The sequence below is a fragment of the Lytechinus pictus genome, chromosome 15, assembly GCF_037042905.1.
Source record: "Lytechinus pictus isolate F3 Inbred chromosome 15, Lp3.0, whole genome shotgun sequence".
Lineage (NCBI taxonomy): Eukaryota > Metazoa > Echinodermata > Echinoidea > Temnopleuroida > Toxopneustidae > Lytechinus > Lytechinus pictus.
The window spans coordinates 21969663-21977109 of record NC_087259.1 but is presented as its reverse complement, the minus strand read 5'-3'; positions in this window follow the sequence as shown (position 1 = coordinate 21977109).

Below are 7447 nucleotides of genomic sequence, written 5' to 3'. Positions count from 1 at the left end.
GTTTTGCATCGGCTCGCGGTTCTGAACCACGAGCTGTGCGAACGTGTAAACGCAATCCAAATGCCGATTCTGCATCGGCATTTGGTTCAGAACCAATTGCCGATTAAGTGTAAACACGGTATTAATCGGCATTTGAATCGGCTTTTTCATAGCGTGTAAACGCGAGCAACTTGAATCGGCTCGCGGTTTAGAACCGGCAATTTGCACTACCAAAGTAGTAGGTTCAGAACCGCGCGAGCCGATGCAGAATCGGCTTTTTTACTACGTGTAAACAGAAAGCCGATTCTGCACCGGCAATTTGTGCGCATTTCAATTACTTTACCATTGTGACGTAATTGTAAGCGCACTGATCCAGCGTTGTCTTTATTATGACGTATATTAGGTATGCGTATCATTTCAGGTTTTTGCATCGGCTCGCGGTTCTGAACCGCGAGCTGTAACAACGTGTAAACGCAATCCAAATGCCGATTCTGCATCGGCATTTGGTTCAGAACAAATTGCCGATTAAGTGTAAACACGGTAATAGGGGCGCCTTGAGCGCCTAGCAAGGTGGATACGTGCGCTATGATATACAAGGGCGGAAATCTGTCTCCAAAGGTAGGGGGACCAGGGGCCGGAAAATTTGACAAGCAAAAAAAAAAGAAAAAAAGGTTATTAACCAATAACAATAAGTAAGGTTCATCTCGTCCAAAATACATGTTTTATTTCAATTTCTTTCTTTCCATCATAAAAACCGAAAATAGAAGGGGGACATTTGATGTTGTGTCCCCCTACTATTTTGGTATTTTGGGTAGGGGGGACACGTCCCCCTGTCCCCCTGGGATTTCCGCCCATGGCTATATACAAATCCTATGTTATTATTATTCCTCTTTTCTCTTCTTCTTTTTCTTCTTCTTCTTCCTCCTCTTCTTCTTCTTCTTCTCCTATATCCTAACCAGTGCTGGCTGTAACAATCATACAGTGCGTCCCAGAAAAAGGAAACCGGAAATCAGTGTAATTATAAATCTGCTTCATGAGATGTACATCAATGAAAAGATACACTTCCCCTCTGTCATCTGAAGCCCATCTTAATATTAATAATGCACGCACGACTGAGTTAAAACAATTGAAAGTGGTGCTAGCAAATTTCTATTTGCACGAGCGATTGCGAATTTGAGTGAGTTTTTCTGGCTTTTATTGCTATGTATTCGGAATACAAAGTGCATAACTTTAATATTAATTTGTTCATCTTTCATATGAGATTAACGCATTGTTGAGATAAAGTTGCACGAAAACATGTTTGATTTCCACCTATTGGACGGATCATTGAAAAACGAGTATTTCCAACAAACCGGCAGACTATATATGGGCTACCGGTGAATGCGCGGTGGGAGCGCGGTGAGTTTGATATGATTGGCTTGAATTTTATGTTCGAATTCTTTTTGTAAAACTTGCAAAAAAAGGCTTAAAATTACGAGGCAGGGGCGGTGAAATGTTGAATGTGTGTGTATGGGGGGGGGGGGGGCGACCCATTTAAAGAAAAATAAGAAAATGATGGCTTTCTCCCTTCAATTGTTAAAAGTGATGTACCCCTTTTCTGCTGCCCCCGCCCCTTCAAACATATTCTGCCGCCCCTGTGAAACGTAGCGACGGATGAAAGGACTGAGAGAAGTCTGAGATTTGATATCAAAATTATTACCGTATTGTAACATTGCATTCTCATATCCATAGACTCCAGTCCTCAACAATGAAAGGCTTTCCTTCACCGGCCCGAACAGCATTCACCGTTAGCCTATTGTCTGCTGCTGCGTTTTGGGAAAACGAATGGTTGCTTTTCAACAATCCGTCGAATAGGTAGAAATCAAAAATGTTTTCATGCAACTTAGTCTCGAAAGAGGAAAAAATAAATGCAAGGTTTTTTTTAATAGATAGTAGTAAAATCCAGCAAAACTCACTTAACATTATATAATTTGCTCGTGCAAATGAAAATTTAGTACCTCCACTTTTTGGCTCGGTGTAAAAATGGCAAAGGTAAAAATGGCAAAGGTAAAAATGGCAGAGGTAATAATGGCAGAGGTAAAAATGGCAAAGGTAAAAATGGCAAAGGTAAAAATGGCAGAGGTAATAATGGCAGAGGTAAAAATGGCAGAGGTAAAAATGACGGAGGTATAAATGGCTAGTCTTAAACCCCCATGCCCAAAAATCCAAAAGCCCCTCCATGGTACAGTAGATTAAATAAGAAAGGTTCTGAGAAGAAAATTGGAATTATAATGTTGGACTAATGGAAAGGGTATTATTTCTAAATCATAATGTAGATCTTCTGCACCAAATTGATAACACTTGAGTAGGTATTACTTGTTTTTTTCCTTGACTTTAATCATGCACGGCCTTCTCATACCAAATCGCTCTTCTAATATTCACATATAGTCCGGGGGCTGGGGGAGTTTATTCAACTGATCGGGTACAAAAGGTTTGATGGTCCCAACATGTTGGCATGATATCAGTGGTCAAGAAAATGTGTTGCTGCCGGGTCATATCCTGTACGAAAGGCCCAGAGGACCCAATTTTTGTCGGCCATCTTGGATTTTTCATGAAAATCAATTATTTTCACATTTTTGCACAAACAATTGAAAAATATTAGATGAAAACGCATTTCACAATAATTTAGACAGTAGAAATCGATTGCAATAGTTTTTTGGACAGTCCGGTTGATATTTTTTGAAAAATTTAAGAATTTATGCCAAAATTTCCATGTTTTTAGGCAAAAATTTGCATGTGCATTGATATCTTTCTGTTTTGTCATTAATATCAACAATTAATGAAAAATATCAGCATTCAACACGAAAGAGAATATATTATCGAGAATATTGATATGCTTCATGGCAGTATTAATGTCTTAACTTGGTTAGATATAGGGAAAATACTTCCAAACGTATTCCCCGATATTGCGATTAAATGACACCAAAAAGCAATCTTCGTCATGCACTAGTCACACTAGTGATACCGACTTCAATGCGCTCGCTAGCTTGCCTTTCAAAAGAGTACAATAGACTCAATCGGTCTTTGTCTCGCCTTTGTTGGTGTGACTAGCATGTCATGAGCGTCGCGATAGAAAAGTGTATATTACATAATTATATGGGTATGAGGGAAAAAGGCGTTTTTACATATTTAAGCAACTTATATGTTAATGAAACCTCTTGGAAAAGTTAGAGGAGGGATTTCTCTGCAAGTCGCAAGCAATTACATTCGGACACCTTAAAACAAGTTAACCAAGTTAAGACAAGAGCCTGTCGAAGGTATCCCACCCTTATCCGAAGCTTGACTAATAAAATATCTTGCCTTTATGGAGCCCTCAATGTGGCAAAATGATGCTTCGGTTAGGTATACAAACAACTTTTATTTTCTTGAAATCACTTGCAGACGAAAGAGTATGTGTTTCTCTATCAGCTACATTTAAATAAGTGAGGGCACAACAAAGCCTACCCTCTCAAGGGGCTGCCCTAAGTCACCCACCCCCCTTTTTCGTATTTTGCCCATTTCTTGGAAAATTCGTCATTTTGGAGCCACATTGATGAAAAAAGTGTTTCTACTATGTAGTGAAACCACTTTTATCGTTTTAAACCACTTGGAGACAAAAGAGTAGACGTTCTTCTATCTGCTACATATAAAGAATTACTGGAAAATTGAAGCCACCCCCGTCAGTGGGATGCCGAAAACACCATCCCCTTTTTCCGTATTTTGCAAATTTATGGAAAAATCTGCAAATTTGGAGCCCCCACTGAGGCTAAAGGGTGTTTCTGCTAAAAAGCAATCCATTTTCATTGTCTTAAAACCATATGGAGACGAAAGAGTTGCCTTTCCTCTATCAGTTACATATAAAGAGGTGCTGGTACAGCAAAGCCTACCCCAGTCAGGGGCTCCTGAAATTACCCACCCCTGTTCTGTATTTTACCTTTTTATTAGAAAATCTGCGAATTGGGAGCCCACACTGAGGCAAAAAGATGTTTTTTCTATATAGCAAATCACTTTCATTGTCTTAAAACCACTTGGATAAAAAAAAAAGAATATTTTTTCTATCTGCTACAAAAAACGAAATGCTGCCACATTGAAGCTTACCCCCTCAGGTGGCGGCTGAAGTCACCCAACCCCTATTTCGCATTTTAACAATTTATAGGAAAATCCGTCAATTTGGAGCCCCCACTGAGGCTAAAGGGTGTTTCTGCTAAAAAGCAATCCTTTTTCATTGCCTTAATCCACTTGGAGACAAGATAGTATCATTTTATTCTATCAGTTACATATAAAGAGGTGTGGGTACAGCAAAGCCCAGCACCCCCGTCAAGGGCTCCCGAAATTACCAAACCCCTTTCCGTATTTTACCTTTTTATTAGAAAATCTGCGAATTTGGATCCCACATTGGGGCACAAAGATGTTTCTCCTAAATAGCCAAACACTTTCCTTGTCTTGAAATCACTTGGATGCAAAAAAAGTAGTATTTTTTCTATCTGCTACATAAACGAAGTGCTGCCACATCGAAGCCTACCCCCTCAGGGGGCAGCTGAAGTCACCCAACCCCTATTTTATATTTTGCCCATTTCTAGGAAAATTCACCAGTTTGGAGCCCCAATGAGACAAACGACGTTTCTGCTTTGCAGAAAAGTAACTTGTATTGTTTTATAACTCCTAGGAGACAAAAAGGTATGATTTTCTCCATCAGTTTCATTTAAAGACGCGCTCGCACATTGAAGCCTACCCCCGTCATGGGCTCCCGAAATCACCCACCCCTTTTCCGTATTTTACATTTTCATTAGAAAATCTGCAAATTTGGAGCCCACATTGAGGTACAAAGATGTTTCTCCTAAATAGCCAAACACTTTCCTTGTCTTAAAATCACTTGGATGCAAAAAAGTAGTATTTTTTCTATCTGCTACATAAACGAAGTGCTGCCACATCGAAGCCTACCCCCAACAGAGGCTGCCGAATCCCCCACCCTTTTGCCTATTTCCCCACTTTATTGAATAATTCGCAGTTTTTGACCCCCTCGTTCAGGCAAATTAGCATTCCTGCTATATAATGATGCCAATGCATTTTTTTTAAGCAACTTAAAGATGAAAGAATAGGCTTTCTTCTATCAGCTACATGCAAAAAATGTGCTGGCGCATCGAAGCTACTCAATTCAGGGGCTGCTGAAGTCACCCCACCTTTTTGCCTATTTTCCCTCTTTATTGGAAAATTCGCAGTGTTTAGATGATGCCAAAAGGTATTTCTGCTATGAAGTAAAACCACTTTTATTTCTTTTAACTCCCCTTGGCTTGGGGATGGAAGAGTAGGCTTTTTATATAAAAAAGCGCTGGCACATCGACGCCTACCCTCTTCAGGGGCTGCCGAATATTAAGTCACCCCATCCTGTTTGTCCATTTTGTATAATTATTAGAAAATTCGTCATTTTGGTGTCACCGTTGAGGCAAAGGGCGTTTCTGATAGTAAAGTAAAGTCACTTTTATTTTTTTAAAACCACCCGGAAATTAAAAAGAAGGGTTTTTTAATATCAGCTACATATAAAAAGATGCCGGCACATCGACGCCTACCCTCTTCAGATTCTCGAAAGTGGCAGATTTTCCCATAAATTGGCAGAATACGGGAAGGGGCCGGGTGACTTCAGGAGCCCCTGACGGGGGTAGGCTTTGCTATACCAGCACTTCTTTATATGCAACTGATAAAATAAATGCTATTCTTGTGTCTCCAAGGGGTTTAAGACAATTAAAGTGGTTTGCTATATAGGAGAAACATCTTTTTGCCTCAATGTGGGCTCCAAATTCGCAGGTTTTCTATTAAAAAAGTAAAATACAGAACAGGGGTGGGTAATTTCAGGAGCCCCTGACGGTGGTAGGCTTTGCTGTACCAGCACCTCTTTATATGTAACTGATAGAGGAAAGGCAACTCTTTCGTCTCCAAGTGGTTTTAAGACAATGAAAATGGATTGCTTTTTAGCAGAAACACCCTTTAGCCTCAGTGGGGGCTCCAACTTTGCAGATTTTTCCATAAATTTGCAAAATATGGAAAAAGGGAAAGGTGTTTTCGGCATCCCACTGACAGGGTTGGCTTCAAATTTCCAGTAATTTTTTATATGTAGCAGATAGAAGAACGTCTACTCTTTTGTCTTCAAGTGGTTTAAAACGATAAAAATGGTTTCACTACATAGTAGAAACACTTTTTTCATTAATGTGGCTCCAAAATGACGAATTTTCCAAGAAATGGGCAAAATACGAAAGAGGGGTGGGTGACTTGGGGCAGCCTCCTGAGAGGGTAGGCTTTGCTGTGCCCCCACTTATTTAAATGTAGCTGATAGAGAAAAGCCTACTCTTTCGTCTGCAAGTAATTTCAAGAAAATAAAAGTTGTTTTTATACCTAACCGAAGCATCATTTTGCCACCTGACATTGAGGGCTCCATAAAGGCAAGATATTTTATTAGTCAAGCTTCGGATAAGGGTGGGATACCTTCGACAGGCTCTTGCGGGACTATGTTTTAAGGTGTCCGAATGTTATTGCTTGCGACCTGCAGAGCAATCCCTCCTCTAACTATTCCAAGAGGTTTCATTAACATAAAAGTTGCTTAAATATGTAAAAACGCCTTTTTCCCTCATACCCATATAATTATGTAATATACACTTTTCTATCGCGACGCTCATGACATGCTAGTCACACCAACATAGGCGAGACAAGACCGATTGAGTCTATTGTACTCTTTTGAAAGGCAAGCTAGCGAGCGCATTGCAGTCGGTATCACTATGTGACTAGTGCATGACGAAGATTGCTTTTTGGTGTCATTTAATCGCAATATCGGGGAATACGTTTGGAAGTATTTTCCCTATATCTAACCAAGTTAAGACATTAATACTGTCATGAAGCATATCAATATTCTCGATAATATATTCTCTTTCGTGTTGAATGCTGATATTTTTCATTAATTGTTGATTAAAATTGTTGATTAAAATATAAAATTTTCGCTCGCGCTTCGCGCTCGCATTACCTGTTAGGTGATTTACATATCTTGTTCAATATGGAGCTCAAATATCAAGTTTGGAAGTCGATATACAAAACATATTTCACCTCGGAAATCGAACTTTCATTATTTTGTGTGATTTACAAACTAATTTTAAAAAGTGCTCAGTAAAAATGTCACTTTTATGGTCTGAATAATTTTATCAACATTTGCTGCTTGCTCGCAAATTTTGATTTATCAGGTACCTATTATTTTCGTGTATTCCATAAAGTTTTCAAAACATCCCTTTTTAGGTCTGATTGTCAAGACGTATCAGATAGCGCTGCACGCTGGCGTTTTGATTGGCGAGTTATGTATGTTTCAATATTGATTATACAACAAACTACTTAAAATCCCCTTTTCATGACAGTTTATCAAAAAATTTAGCTCGCGATTTGCGCTCGCATCAATTGTCTACTTATATACCTA